Source organism: Canis lupus, chromosome 17 (genome assembly GCF_003254725.2).
Source record: "Canis lupus dingo isolate Sandy chromosome 17, ASM325472v2, whole genome shotgun sequence".
NCBI classification, from domain to species: Eukaryota; Metazoa; Chordata; class Mammalia; order Carnivora; family Canidae; genus Canis; species Canis lupus.
In genome coordinates, this window is record NC_064259.1 from 32,476,549 (window position 1) to 32,493,582 (window position 17,034).

The 17,034-nt window shown below is 34.9% G+C and overlaps 1 long non-coding RNA gene across 1 annotated transcript in view; it reads left to right on the forward strand.

Moving 5' to 3' along the window:
• The window catches only part of LOC112664473 (uncharacterized), a 59,922-nt gene extending 44,287 nt beyond the window's left edge, over positions 1-15,635 (forward strand). The window contains exons 8-9 of the long non-coding RNA XR_004805952.2: positions 12,507-12,677; positions 12,835-15,635. This is a non-coding gene — a long non-coding RNA (uncharacterized LOC112664473). The remainder of the gene's footprint in view (positions 1-12,506; positions 12,678-12,834) is intronic.
• Positions 15,636-17,034: the final 1,399 nt, after the last annotated feature.

Consider the following 17,034-nt stretch of genomic DNA (forward strand, 5'->3'; position numbering starts at 1 on the left):
TAACAGAAATGTGGGTGCCATTTATATAATAAAACCGTTTTCAAATGAGGATCTGGTGGAATGTTCAAATGAAGGGTAATTCAAGATTCACACATCTCATTAACTGATTTGAACTTAATAAATTGATTCATATGGTATATATTCTTTTGTTACTTTAATTTGATATATCTGTTACATCCAACTCTTACTTATAGCTGTAGTTATTTTATTTTCTCTACATTCTTCCACTGAATGTGACTACTCATTCTACCATTGGAGGATATTTGGTTTGTTTCCAATTTGGGGCTATTATAGTGCTGGAATTTCTGGGTCATAGTATACAAACATTTTTGTCTTTAGTACAGAATGCCAAACTCTCTTGCCTATAGGATTGAACCAATTGATACTCCCATAAACATTTCCTGAGTATCTTCATTTTCCAAATATTTTAAGATATTTATTACAACATGGCTTTAATTTGCATTTATGTAATGATTAACCATTGATGAATAATAGGCTTATTAGTCATTAGGGCATTCTCCTTGATGAAATATCTAGCCTTTTGTCCATTTTTATAATTTATTCTCTTTTTCTCATTAATTTTTGGTGGTTCTCAAAATATACATATTTCATGTCTGAGTCCTTTATTAAGCATATATATTTCAAATGGTTTCCTATACTGTGACTTGCCTTTTTACTCTGTGATGTTTTTGATAAACAGTCTAAGTTTTAGTGTAGCCCAATTTATTAATTTTTCTTTATATGTAATGGTCTTGCATCCCATATAAGAAAATTTTAGGCAGTATAAATTCATAAGATAGTTTTCTGTTTTATGGCCTAGGAGCGTTTACTTATTATGTTTATTTTTACAATTCATTACTAACTGATTTTCTGATGCTGTGAAATAGGGGTCAAATTTCACTTTTTCCCACACGGTTATCCAATTACTCTAGCTGCCCTAATTGAAAAGACTGCCCTAAATTGAATTCCCACATATTAGCAGGATTGTTTGTAGATTCCCTATTTTGCTCCATTGGCATATTTGTCTATCTTTGAACCAGTATCACATGGTCTTAATTACTGGAAGTCTATAGTAAGTCTTGATGTCTGGTAAAATAAGTCACCATATTTGTTTTTTCTTCATTTTTCTTGGTAATTCTTTGCTTTTTGCATTTCCATGTAAATTTTAGAATCAACCTTGTGTACACACACACACACACACACACACGCACACACACACCTGTTCAGATTTTGACTGGGAATGCACTGGGTTGTATAGAGTGATTTGACCTATGTAAACTTTTGAGGTTTTAAATCTATAAGCCATGTATATTCTTCCACTTTTAAAGGTTTTCTTGATAATATTTTGTAGGTTTCTTATATAGAGGTCTTATTCATCTATCATTAGATTTATATTTCATATAATTATGGATTTATGGAAAATATTTTGGTTTTGATGTTATTAAAATGGCATATTTTAAAATATCTTAAGCTGTTTATTGCTAGTACATTAGAAAACTATATTTGTTTTGTTCATTACAGTATCCAGGAACACTAAAAAAATCAGTTTGTAATAATTTATTATAGCTCTTATATTTTCAATATTCATGTGCACATTGGTTGTGCATAATGGCACCTTTTATCTCTTCATTTCCAGCTTTATATCTTCTTTTCTCTTACTGTTGGGGCTAGGACATTAAGCAAAATGTTGAATGGATTTATGAATAATGAGCATTTGTGTCTCATTCTCCATTTCAGGCAAAGAACAATTCATCATTTATCATTAGTGATGTGCTCCAATGTACTCTAAATTTATCAATTACTTTTTCTTGATATTTAATTTTATTTGACAGTTCTTGATATTCCTAGTTTCCATGAATGGAAGTTCAGTTTTATCAAATACTTGTTCTGCCTATATTAAAATGTTGACATAATTTTTCTCTTTTTTAAAATATTATTTTATGGTTGAACTATATTGATTTGATTGTTAAGCCAACCTTTCATTCCTAGTATGAACCCACGTTGATCATAATGTCTTGTTATTAATGTATTCTGATGAAGATCTGTTGCAGTTATTTTTTTCATATTTTAGGATTTGTCTATGTGTGTATGTCCACGAGAAACATCAGCATACAGTTTTCCTTTCAGCTTTTGATATGAAAATTATTTTGGCCATATAAAATGAGTTAGGGATGTTTTCTTCTGTTATCTGGAAGAATTTATATGAGATTGATGTATTTCTTTTTTAAATGTTTAGGAGAGTTTACTGGTGAAGCTATATTATCCTAGAATTTTTATTAAAGAAAATTTTTATTTATAATTTAATTTCACTGATAATTTATGAGATTTTTCATTTTGTCATGCCATTTTATATTAAGTTGTGTTTCTTGTGGAGTTTGTCAATTTCATCTAACTTCCTCCATTAATGAACATAAAGTTGTCCATAATTTCAAAAATTTTACTAGTTTTTAATGCTGACTTTTGAGGTTGCTCTATTGCATATTCTAATTTACTTTATTAAGTTCTGCTCTTTATATCTGCATTTATTACTTTTTGTGCTGATGTTGCTTATTTTTAAAAAATGTTCTGCATTTTAAAAAACTTAACCCCATAGGGTATATGTTCTTTTCTTTTGTGTATGTATTGTTCTTAAATTTTAAAAAGTTATTAAATTTGTTCTGGTATTTTTCTCTAGCGATATAATTGACCATGGTGTCTACAGGTACCAATGTTCATATAGCATCCATGGGATCCTTGTTCTAATGAATCAAATGTTTTATTTCCTTTTACTACTGGACTTATTCTATTCTCTATCATCCAATTTTAGTAAATGTCTTCCTTTTTAAAGTTGACTTTTGTAATGCTTGGCATTAGTAACTTATGTTTCTTGATTTAAGTGTTATCCTATTTCCTCCCAGCTATCAGTGATGGGACAATGATCAAACGTAAATTGTGTCTGATATTCTTCCTCTCTTCTCCTTCCTAGTTTCACTAGTTGTATCATTTCACATTATCAAGGAACACACTCCTTAAATTCCATTTTGCTACCTAAGCCCCCTAATTTGTTTGAGTCCCATTTCTTTTACTTTCTCAGATTTTATTTATTTATTCATGAGAGACAGAGAGACACACAGAGAGAGAGAGAGAGGGGCAGAGACACAGGCAGAGGGAGAAGCAAGGTCCATGCAGGGAGCCCGACGTGGGACTCGATCCGAGGTCTCCAGGATCAGGCCCTGGGCTGAAGGAGTCGCTAAACCACTGCTGCCCAGAATCCCACTTCTTATAGCAGCTCTTCACTACCAGGTTTCCTGCCACATTTCCTATTGTCACCTCTCCACAATGACTGAAGTTCTACTAGTTTCCTCAAGCCTGCCAAGGATTCATGGCAACAATATTTTATAGGTCCTTGTATGTTCATAATTAGCCTAGTAAAATATCCTTAAAATTGCATTCTACCTTGTTTTCCTTTCACCAAAGGAAGCTAGACAAAAAAGGTCAGAATTGAACTTGTTATTCATATATTTTCATTGATTTAAATACATTATAAACAAGTTCTGCAAGGCGCTGGAAGAACAACCCGCAGCATCACTCTCTGAACCTGGCCTCTCCTCCCTGATACAGGGGCAGGGCCTGTGGCTGGAAGAAGGCTTGGCTTTCTGTGAGTGCCAGCTAGAAGGCTGCCCTGGCACTATGGGCCCCTGGCTCCCCCCAAGTCCACATTAAGGCAACCTGAGTACAGGCTTCAAGGGGATCAGAGATATGTCAGGAAAGGATGCTCCATACTCTCGCCTGCCAGGACAGGGGCCAGCCCCCTTGTCCATTGGACCCAATTTTCTTCTCATCACAGAGATGGTCAGGATGAGGGCTAACTGTTAAATATAAAATTCTTAGGTCACACTTTTCTTTCTTCATATTGACCAAAACAGCCATATCATTCCCCTCAGTTTGAGAGGAATTTTAAAATGTTTCTTCCTGATGATAGGCTCCTGAATTCTCTTTTCTTAGAGCATTTACTTTAAAGACTTTCAATTGTATATTCTTTCTCTGCCCCCTTTGAAATGTAAATTTTCTTCTAATCTCTTACCAGTTTTATAACCCAGAAATGTCTTTCTCAAGGACCTGGAAGCCATCCCTTTGAAATGTAATCATCAGGAAACATAGAGTCTCTATCACCCTGTCTTTGTGGACTAGTGGGAGCTTAACTTCAACATGTGCCAACTTGCAAACACAGATGGCCTATGTCCTTACATTGACCATCTTCCTGATGCCCGTCAGTAGTTTTGTACTAGCTTGCCTCAGTACTAAAAAACTTTAGTTTGTTTGTGAGGATTGAATTCGATTTCTCTTCACTATGGTAGTAGTAATTGAATAATATTTTCTTTGTCAATTTAACCATGTCTGCTGAAATTTTTTTTGGCAATAGATCTTGTAAGTATTCTTCCACCGTATCTGTTATTGTATATTTCTGTGAAGAGATTGAAGATCAGCTTGATTATTCTCTCTTTAAAAATATCTTGAATTTTTATATAGCCATCTAATATAAATCTCAATAATTTTACCAAGACATGTTGCTTGAACACTCACAGTTCAGTATTCACTGTGGAAGGGTAAATCTTTTATTACAGAAAAGTTTTCTTTTTAAAAAAAATTACATATGTATTTATTTATTTGAGAGAGAGAGAGTGAGAGAGCAAGGAGAGGGTCAGAGGGAGAGAGAGAATCTCAAGCAGACTTGGAACTCAGCATGGAGACTGACAGGGCTGGATCTCACAACTCTGAGATCATGACCTGAGCTGAAATCAAGAGTCGGACACTTAACCAACTGAGTCACAAGGCACCCCAATAGAAAAGTTTTCTTAATGCATGGTTTAAGCATTTGTTTGGTTATTGTTTTGACTGCCATCATTGTTATCTCCAATCGATAATCTTGGTTATCTATCTCCTATTTGCCACACACTCCCTGATCCTCTTTTCATCTCTTTCTGTTTCATTTTTCTCAATTTTCCCATTTTCTTTTCTTTTTTTTTTTTTAAAGATTTTATTTATTTATTCATGATAGACATAGAGACAGAAAGGGGCAGAGACACAGGAGGAGGGAGAAGCAGGCTCCATGCCGGGAGCCTGATGCAGGACTCGATCCCGGGACTCCAGGATCACGCCCTGGGCCAAAGGCAGGCGCTAAACCACTGAGCCACCCAGGGATCCCCCTATTTTCCCATTTTCATACTTCCTTCTCCATGGTAGTTCCCTACAACATTTTATACATTCACATGTCGGTTTTGTTTTCCTTTCTATTTCACTTTTTGTCAACTCACATTTCAATGTCTTCTAGTTTTTCATCTCATTTACCCTGATCTCTTGCATTTCTTGTTTGGTGGCCTTCTTCCAAAGACATGATTTCTTCTTTATTTAAGCAAATTTTATGTCATAATGTTTCATCCTAATTCACCTATTCTATTTCACCACTTAAAAGTAATTCTATGCATGATAAAACTATTTAGGAATATGCACAAAAAATTACATTTTTATTAGTCAAGATCCTTGTTTGAACCATCATAAACTCATTATGCCTAAATTAGGCAGAAGTGGATTGATTTAAAGGCTATTAGGTAGCTAATAGGAAAATTGGAGAAGAAGGATCAGAAAATTGGCAGAAACCAAAAGGGGTTTTATGACCAGAGGCACATTCACTCTCATATCACTGAACTCACTTATTTAGCACACTGGTGCTAATCCTGCAAACAGAAACTGGGACTATCATTGTCCCAGCTGCCACTGGTATTAGACTCCACCATCAACTGACACAATGAACTATAATTTATACCTATTTCTTGTTTCTATTCAACATCCCAGGCAAAAACATATAATTAGTTGAAGATGGATCACTTGCCTGCCCCTGGTTGCCAGAGTACAGGGAGAACAAACATTTGACTTTTTAGATTCCATGAAGATTCACACATTGTGAGAATCTCTAATTATTTGATGGGGCTTCAGATTCTAAGCAGTCAAGTAATATTAGTATATGATCATTTAAAAAATTATACACTAGAATGATAAAAATGTGACTTAAAATGCCAAACTACTAAAGGAAAATAAAGATACATATTACAAAGAAAGTTCAATCCAGTATAAGAAAGGAAATGAGAAAGAAATAAAGGAAACAAGGTTATCATGGGGTAGTGAACAGGTGTTTTATTGTTGTTGTTGTTGTTTTGACTACTGGCTCCAATTTTTTCTTATTCTGATAGTGTTATCTAGATTTTACTTTGAGAACAACTATACCACTTCTAGTTTGGGTAGGGCAGGTTGGGATAACCCAATCCATTTGGTGGTAGGCTCAGTCAGGACTTGAGCAGTCAGGGCAATCTACCTCACTGGTGACTGAGACTAGCTGGGAGCTGCACATGTTGCTCACACAAGGCAAAGAGCTCTGAAAAGAAAATCATGACAGATAATTTCAGGAATTATTGGAACAGAGATACTTCTTTTTCAGAATGGCTGTTCTTTGTGGTAGAATTTTCACACTTCTGGTAGCCATCTTGACCCTATGAGGGATGATGCCATGGATGGCTTAGATGGGAGCTGAAGAGAGGAAGCAGTGGACCTGCCAGAGGTGGGGGGACAGATTTCTGACCATATTTGTTCTGGTTAATTACAATCCTGCCTAAAGCGGGCAAAATTCCTAAGCTATGTTAACTTACTGAAAGACATATAAAAGAAGGCTTGAATTTCCAGTAAACTTTTTTATTTCATAAGTGAAATCTTATAAATTCTAAAAATGATTTCAAAAACTGTTTGGATAAAAATAGCCTAGAAAATTTAAATGCCCATAAGATAATTAATAAATGGCAAAGCATACAGTAATACTTTAGGAATTAAAAAAATGTGTGTCTGGTGCTGAAGCTAGTTAATTAATGGAATGGGAGAAAGTCTAATAATTCATGCATCCATTGAATTATATTATACTATAATACTCATATTTCATATCAATATGTGAGAATAGAATGGGATTAAGTAAGTAATATTGGGAAAAGATCGAATGATAAGTTAGATCCATGTTTCACAAAACTACTTCTGTATATATATATAAAAATAAAATTCCAGATGAATTAAATATCTCTTTAAAACAATCAGAAGAATGTCTCTTTGTAATTGCTTTGGGCTAAATTCTGTCCCTCAGAAATGTGTATGGTGAAGCCCAAATCCCCAGGGCTTTTAGAATGTAATTAAGATTCGGTGAAGTCATAAGGGTGAAGTCCTAATACAACAGCATAGATAGCCTTATAAGAGAGAGACATCTCTCACATAGTGCACATGCGTAAGAAAGAGCACGTAAAGTTACAATGAGAAGGTATACTTCGGTAAGCCAGGGAGAAAGCTCTCACCAGAAACTGACCAGGTTGACACCCTGATCTCAGACTTCCAGCCTCCAGAAACTGAGAAAATAAATTTCTGTTGTTTAACCACCAGTCTGTGGTAGTTTGTTATGGAAGCCTGAGCTGATTAATGCAGTAAACTTAAATTAAATATCTTTCAAACATGTCATAAAGACTGGAAATCAAAAACTGAGAAGTTTTACAATTGATTACATGAGATTTTAAAACTTCTATATCACAGAAACTGCCACACTCCAGGTAAGAAGGAGCAACGAATATTGACAAAATATTTTTTTCTATACATAATAAAACCAATAGCAACAATATAAAGAGCTTCTGAAATAATGAAGAAAATGACAACTCAATAGAAAAACAGACAATATGAACAGAAAATTTGCAGAAGGAAAAAAGATTAATAAACATAAGACAAGTTACTGGACCTCATTAGTGATCAAAGCAATGGATAAAGAAATAATAGTAAAATGTTTTCCCTTGTCAAATTATAATGAATGAGTTGAGTGGCAATATCTACTATTGGCTGGATGCAACAAAATAGCATTCCCATGTATCATGGATTGGGGTATCATATGTTGGTACAGTGCCCCAGTATCTATTACAATTTAAAATGTGTATCCCAATGATGCAACAATGCTCCTGTTCAGAGTATATGACAGAAGTCCACTTATGGTGAACAAATATATATTCATTGCAGCATTGTTTATAACAGCAGAAATAAATTTTTAAAAAAGATTAAACATCCATCAAAAGAGATAGACTTAGATAAATTAGTATATCTTCCTACTATGCAGGGGTAAAACTGGATACTACTATGCAGGGGTAAAAATAATATTTTCTTTGTATTTTTAAAAAAGATTTTATCTATTTACTCACGAGAGACACAGAGAGAGGCAGAGACACAGGCAGAGGAAAGAGAAGCAGGCTCCATGCAGGAGCCCGATGAAGGACTCAATGTGGGACTCGATCCCGGAACTCTGGGATCATGTCCTGAGCCAAAGATAGATGCTTAACCACTGAGCCACCCAAGCATCCCTATTTTCTTTGTATTTATAAGGAGAGGTTCCAGTAAGAATTGTAAAGCCTGGGATCCCTGGGTGGCGCAGCGGTCTGGCGCCTGCCTTTGGCCCAGGGCGCGATCCTGTAGACCCGGGATCGAATCCCACGTCGGGCTCCCGGTGCATGGAGCCTGCTTCTCCCTCTGCCTGTGTCTCTGCCTCTCTCTCTCTCTCTGTCTCTGTGACTATCATAAAAAAATAAAATCTTTAAAAAAAAAAAAAAAAAGAATTGTAAAGCCTAAGAGTAACTCACAAATACACATAGCGTGGTGCCACTTACAAACATTTTAAAACCTGTATGTGTATGTGTGTGCGTGTGTGTGTATGTGTGTACAAAACACCAACATAAGGAAAAAAAGAACAGAAAAATAAATGCCAAAGTTTTAAGAGTGTACCCCAGAAAGGAGAGTAGTAGGATGGCAATCCTTTTGCTCCTTTAGTCTCTACTTCTCAGCTCTACTACACTGAATAATAATAGAGTTTGAAACAAATAGAATTAGCACTTATTCTGGAAAAGTTATGGTAAAAAAATGAAAAACAACTGCTGGCACCATTATAAAATAGTTCTTTTCTGGAAACAATAATTCATACAGTTGGAACCATAAACTTATTCATAACTTGTTATAAAAGAGATCGATTTTATACATTTGTTATGTTACTTAAATTTTCCTGAACAATTGATATTAAAACTCTGTTTTATCAGTGAAAACAACTTAAGCTCCACCAGTTACCAGTGGTAACTCTGGGCGGTACAGTTGGGCACAGATGCACACCTATCAAAGTTCTCTGGTTAATCCCTTCCTAGTTACTTACTGTTCTCTTCGTTCAGACCCTCATTGCCTGCCAGGTTTATTTGAATGGACTCTTATATGACCTCTCTCCCTACAGGCTCTCTTCCTTCCAATCTGTTCTTCTTGTTGCTGTTAGCGTTGTCTTCTTAAAAAGTAAATCTCACTTACCACCTTCTTATTCAATATCCTTAGGTGAGCCCCATATCTTCAGAAAGTATTTGAATTCAGTAGCATAACATTTATGTCTCATTGTGATCCAGTCGCTGCCAACCTATCCGTCTTTATCTCTACAATCTGTTTGTCAAGAAAGAATGGTGGTTGGAGCTGAAGATGTCAAAGACCTCAGCCCACTTACGACTGCAGTGGAGGTTCTAAGCCACAGCCTACAGGAGGGAGCTGGGAGATGAAGACTAAGCAGTCTGACCTTACTGTCGTCAGTTTTCTCAATGCCTGTGGTACCTCCCACTGGGAAAGTCTGACTAGACACCGGAGGGCTAGGAGCCTAGTTGAGGCAATGTCTAATGCAGCCAAAAGGCAGTTCTGGAGCACAGAGCAGGGAGGGGAAGGGGCATATATAGCTGTGGAGTAACACAGGGAGAAGAACCACCCTAACCATCATACATCCAGGTGCTTTCCACCACCCATGCCTTTTGTACTTTCTCTCTTCTAGGAATGCTCCCCACGGAACACACCTTCATCTGACTAATTGTCTTTCAAAATTGATTTTAGCCATTCTCTTAAATTGCTACGGTCAGGTGCAGCACTCCAAAGAGAATTTGAGTTCTAGGCGTTGGTGTATTTTTCCTATTGCTTCACACCTGGAACAAAAGGTATCCATTACAACTCCAGAAAGTCATGCAGGTACCAAATGAAAAACCTGGAATTTGTGTTTTGAGAACTATGAAACAAGAGAAAACATATGGAATATTATCAGTGACCTCAAAATTAAAATTAAAATAGCCAACCTTTATGTTTCAAATTAAATTGGCAGGTAATTTTACAATTATTGAAGACAAGAAGGAGGATTGCTAAGGATTACATTTAAAGTCCTCACATATGTTTGATACATTCTCAAAAATATTCTATGAAAGGAAAAAGAGACTTTTTCTCAAACATGTTCTCTAGAAAGCTTAAGTACTTAATATTGCTCCTGGTCTGGATTATGTTGTTATTTTCACAGGTTTCCCTCTTGCTAATGAAGCATGTGACTTAGTGTGGTAGCAGGTTTTCCCCTTGTTTCTAAAGGGAGGACCCAGCATCCAAAAATAGACTGATTTTATGCTTAAACACTGAAGTAATAGTTCTGGGAATAAGAGCCTTCAAAGTCTCTTAAGTTTCTTTATACCCTTATTTTATTTGCTAAGAATATTATGGAAACTCTGCCAATACCCTTTGGTAAGAAGCTAATTAACAATGAATGAGTATAGTCAATTGAGATATTGTTATGTAAGCAAATAGAACAATGCCAGGTTACATCGTTTATTATAAAACATGTCTCAATTAAAATTTCATGTGATATAGTGCATGCAGATTTTCTAGGATAAATAGCAATGTTTTAGAGACTAAAACCCTTTTACAGCATGCTAGTAAACCCTGAGACAGCAAATCAATAGAATATTCATGTCAAGCAAGAGAGTTTCAGAGGACAATTAACCTTAAACGTGAATGCATCTGTATTTATAAATTTACCTTAAATCAATTTGTATCTCATCTTCTTGTAATTATATCCTGTTACTTAGAAATCGTAAATATATTTTTAAAACTTTTTAATTGACATTGTAAAGATCCAAATTTAATTCAGAGTGGCCTTTATTATATTCTTATGGAGTTAATACCAAATTTGAATATTATGATTACAACTTGTTCAAACTACCTGGTAAGCATCAATGAAAATTGCTTATACAATTTTCTGCTCCCTGGATCCACCTTTTCACATTTGGTTTACTGAAAGCCTTCCTTTAGTCTTTTATTCCTTGAGATACAATTCACATATCATGACATTTATACCCATTTCGTGTTTCTAGTATATCCAGAGTGTTGTGCCATTATCATTATTACTTAATTTCAAAATTTTTTAAACATCTCCAAAAGAAAGTCTATAGCAATAAGCAATCAGTTCCCATTACCCCTCCCCACAACCCATGGTTACCACTAATTGATATTCTGTTTCCATGGATTTGCCTATTGAGGACATGGTGTATAAAATAGAATCATATAATACATGGCCTTTTGTGTTTGGCTTTTTCAACTTAGCATAATTTATTCAAGATCACCCATGTTATAGCACCAGTTACTTTATTTCTTTATACGGCTCAACAATATCCCTTATATGGATGTATCATATTCTGTTTATCTATTCAGATGGGATTGTTTTCACTTCTTCACTATTATGAATAATGTCACAATGAACATTTGTGTACAAGTTTTTATGTGGACATATGTCTTCAATTCTCTTGGCTACATATCTAAAAGTGGAATTGCTAGGCACGTGGTCATTCTATGTTTAACTTTTGTGGGATTTCCAAAGAATTTCCTACAGCACTGCATATTTTTACATTCCCGCCAGCAAGGTATGAGGGTTCCAACTTCTCTGCATCCTTGCCAACACTAGTTATTGTCCATCTTTTGATTATATCAATCCTATTCATCATTTGTAAATAAAAATCCACTTAACCCATTAGAATGACTTTTCCATATTGACACTGACTATTCTAGATAATTCAGTGATTAAAGTTTTTCTCTCTACTATTATTTTCATCATTTTGAACGAAGGAAATAGTATAATCTTATTATATTTATATTTGGATTGTCACTTTTATTAATTTATTTAGCTAACATGTTCATTAAAAGATGGAATGATATCTATGTATCACATGTGAAAAACCCAACATTCTCAAAGGACTATAGAATTCCAAAGCTTAAGTATTCTGGTTTTGCAGTTGGCTACTTACGGAAACTTTGGCAAGTTAAATAAATTATTCTTTGCTCCATTTTTGATAACTATGAAATGGAGAAAATGTTGCACAGTTGAAATGAATTTGTAGAAATTTCATGAGTATATTGGTTTCCTGATGATGCTGTAACCATTTAACATATATTTGGTGACTTAAACAAAACAGGTTTATTAACCTTCTAAAGGTGGATATTCTGACATGAATCTCACTAGGCTGAAATCAAGACGTTGCCAGAGCTTCATGCCTATCTGTAGGTCTATTTCTCTGCTTTTTTGAGTTTCTAAATGCCACCCCCATTCCTTGATTCATGGCTTTCTCTTTCCACCTTCACAGCCAACAAGGACAGTCTACATAGAGTCCTTCTCCTGCTTTCATCTCTCCAGCCAGAAAAGATTTTCTACTTGTAAGGATGCAGGATGAGAATGGACCCACACAGATAACTTAGAAGAATCTTTCCAGGTCCTTAATTTAATCAAATCTGCAAAATCCCTTTTGCCATATAAGGTAATATGTTCACTGTCTCTCTGGTTTCCAATATAGACATCTTTGTGGGACCATTATTTTACCTATCATAATGAAATAATGTGTGTCCCATAACAAGTACAGAACCGGCACACAATGCTGGATAAATATTAATTTCCTTTTTTATCATTTAAAATAGGTACTGTATGATCAAATGGGAATGGACCACACTTCAGCTGTGCCAAGGAGATGGATGACCAAATCTGAGAGAGCAATACATAGAGACTTAAAATACAAACACTATTATTCCCATAGAGTAATTCCTGTCATGGGATATTTGCCAGATGAGTATCATGGCATTAATCTCCATCCACAACTGTCTCATCTTTCCTTTGGCCCAGCAGCCAAGACATCTTAGTACCATTTGGAGATACTTTGTTTTCATGATCTTATCACCAGTCCTTTACCTAAAGCAGAAAAGACAGCAAAGAAACATTGATAGAGGAAAAGAATATTGAGACAGTTCTAAGTGGACTGTTGGTTCTGTTATCTGTGATGAATGACATTTCTCCTTCATTTATTTACATCAATATCTATAATTTCTGGGTTTCTAATGCTAGATGTATATCATAGCTTTCTTTTAAAATGGGAATAATGGTCACAATAGTGTCTAGTGAACAAAGACATTAGCCACATAGTGGCAAATTACTCTAGGATGAAGAAAGTCATTTCTAATATCTCTCTTGCATCTCTCCTATACACACACACACTCACACACCCAATAGTTTCTATCAAATACCTGATGGAATGGCAAGAGTTTCATAGTTTCATTACTTGGCAACTTTTGGGTTTGAAAGAAGATTGGGTGGCATTAATGTAGTATATGTTAGTTATCTTAAAAACCACCACCACCACCACTACAGTAAATAGGCCTCTGTTAATAAAATTAAATAAATTTCTAGCTCCTCAGGAAAACAAAATAATGTCTCATTGGTGGAGACCAGACCCAAAGCAGATCACTTTATTTATAATAACTAGAAATGTCAATTTCCTTAGGGTTAATTTTTCTATAATCACAATCACTTTTTGCCCAAGGGAATTAATTCTAAAATTAAGACTAGCCATTTTGTATCACTTTTTGTTTCTGATTAAAAAAGGCATTACAGACTTTTTGAATTAAAAATAAAACTTGATTTTTTAAAGCAATTCTTGCCCTAGATAAAACTTTCAGTCTGATGCCACCAAACTTTTAGTAGAACAATTGCATTATCAAAATGGCTACAAAAGAAATAATGTTTTCCTTATTCTGTGGACATTTCTTAAATGCCTCTGTCAATATTTCCAGTTTCAAAATACATTCTAATAGAAATTCAGCAAGTGGTATTTTAAGCAAATCCTAATTAGAAACCATTTGAATGTCAGTGATCAAAACATAGGAAGGGAAACTTGATATTTAATGATGAGATGGCACACTTATAGAATGCCTTTTCCTGAGAAGATCAAAACAGATAAGCACAAGTTTAAGTATCTGTTTAACACTGATACCTGGAGTTGGGCACGTACACTAACTTTTCCAGGTGGGGCTAGGAGGAGAATTGTGTATTTACCTTGCACATCTGACAGCACAGGAACAGGCTTGTTTTATTTAGTGGGAAAAAAGTGGATAGCCAGGGGTAAATTGACATGGAGGAACAGATAGCCTCAGTTCAAATACTGTTTGCCTCTGAAATCAGTGTTACTGTTGACATCTTCTGTCCACTTTGTTGTCAATCCCTAAAATAATTTAAGGATTTCGTTCCCTCAGAAAAGAAAGCTTTAATTCATTGCTTCGTGTATGTTGGCAAAAATGCTTCTGCCAAAGGCTATTTCTGAAATACTGCAGTAAGAAGATCTAAATCAATAAAGGATAAAAAAATGAAAAAAAAATAATAAAGATGTCCAGCAATGCCATGTTCTATTTAAGTGTCAAGCTAAAAAATATGTTGATACAGAGCTTAGAAAAGAGATAAGTGCTCCAGTGCTCACTACTTTTACAGTTGGTGATTCACAACATACTTTTAATAAGAGGGTGTGGGTAAAATGAAAAAAGAGGAAGCTAGTAAAAATTGACTACACTGTCCTAGCAGCTGCACAAACTACTGTTCATCTTTTGGTGCATTTACTTTGTTTCTTTTCCTGCAAATTATTATATTTTTGTTTGTAAATTTTTTTGATATGATTTCAAGTTCACAGGATATTTTCAAGAAGAGTACAATAAATTCCCTGATACTTTTAACCCAGATTCAGCAATTGTTAAATCTGGCCTCATTGGCTGTATCACCTTCTTTCTCTTCACATCTGTGTGCATGTGCATATACACACACACTTCTGTGTTTGCATAAGTATTTGTAACCAGATACATATGCAAATATATTTTTTTCCTGAATCATTGAAAGCATTATGTCTTTATTACTAAATACCAATAAAAATCAAGAACTTGAACATTGTCGCAACACATTATCTAATTCATATGTTTAACTTTTGCCAGTGTCCCAGCAAGCTATTGTATAGTTTTGTCCCCTTAATACAGCATCTAGTCTAGATCATATGTTGCATTTATTACCATGTCTGGTTAATCTCCATTAATCTGAAAAGGATTCTCAAACTTTCTCTTTTTCTTGACCTTGACATTTTTTAAGAGATAATAATGATAACAATAAATAATTTTGTAGAATGCCTTGTAATTTGAATGTTTCTAGTGTTTCCTCATGATATAATGTGGGTTATGCATTTTTTTGCAAGAATACCATAGATATGGAGCTGTGTTCTCACTTCTTATACTAGGAGGCATATAATGACTGTTCCAATATTGATAACATGAACTTTTGTCATGGGATTAAGTGATGTCTGCAGAGTGTCCATGGTAAATTATTTTTCTATTTGTAAAGATCTGTAACTTGTGGATGTCTACTTTAAGACTATTCTTCATCAAACTTTTACCCATTAAATTTAGCAAGTGTTGATGATTTCTAACCCTATAATTTCTTCTATATTTATTAGTTGACATTGATAGATTTCTTATTTCCCCCTTCTATGTTTGATTCATGTGTATATGTATATTCATATAGGTTTATGGATTCCTATTTTATTCAATTATAACTTATTGTTTATTATTAGTAGTAGTAATAGTAGTATGCTCAAGTGGCCCTAAACTTGGCTATGGGAATCTTTATAATCTTTTTGACTCAACTCCATGATTTATTTTTTAAAGATTTCTTTCTTTATTTATTTATTAATGATAGATAGAGAGAGAGAGATAGGCAGAGACACAGGAGGAGGGAGAAGCAGGTCCATGCCAGGAGCCCTACGCAGGACTCGATCCGGGATTCCAGGATCGCGCCCTGGGCCAAAGGCAGGCGCCAAACCTCTGAGCCACCCAACTCCATGATTTATTGAGCATTCTTTTAATTTACAGTGAAAATGTTCCAGACTCATGTTGGATTTTCTCTGTCCCAGTCTTGGCATTAGTATTTACTTCAATGAGTCCTAATTTCATTTTAGTAGAGGATGGCTATTAGAAACTAAAGTCTGGGGAGTAAATATACTCATTGTTACTGGGGTGTCATTTCCTCTAGGCACACCCAGCTAACAGAGCTAGAAAGTATAGTCATGGACACACGGTCACACGCACACACACACACACACACACACACACACCTCTATGTACAGGCATACCTATGTTATTCCTCGATTTATCTAACTTGTAATAGATAGTAGTAGTAATATGAATTCATGCTAATTCCAATTCCACACTACAGGGAACATATTAGTATTTCCCCTTTCCATATTTGTAACTAACCTTTCCAGTAGTGAAGAAACTGGCTCTCATTATCCTTTATATACATTATTATGTTATATATCGCATATATATAATACATATACATTATGAGTATAGTATATAAAACATATTCTATATTACATATGTAAATATTATCTATTTAATATAAAATAAAAGTTCAAACCTAGAATACAGTGGACAGTTTTAAGGTTGCTGAGGTTATCTTTTGTTAACAGCTAGAAAGTCAATCCATGAATAAAATAAAAGTTGTGTTTGAATATATATATATATATGCGTGTGTGTGTATACATATATATATATACACACATCCTATAACATTTACTCTTTTAAAGTATACAATTCAATGGTTTTTAGTATATTTGCAAAGTTGTGTAATCACCATCGCTATTTTTTTTTTCACATTTTGTTGGTCATGGGGGAGGAGGCCTCCTTCCTATCACTGGAGGTGCTCACAGTTTCTTCAGCCATTGTAAGCTTGGACACTGGTGGTCCTGGGGTTCCTAGGGATCCCTGGGCACACGGGACATGTTCCCATCACCTCAGGGGGGGCACGGGATAGTT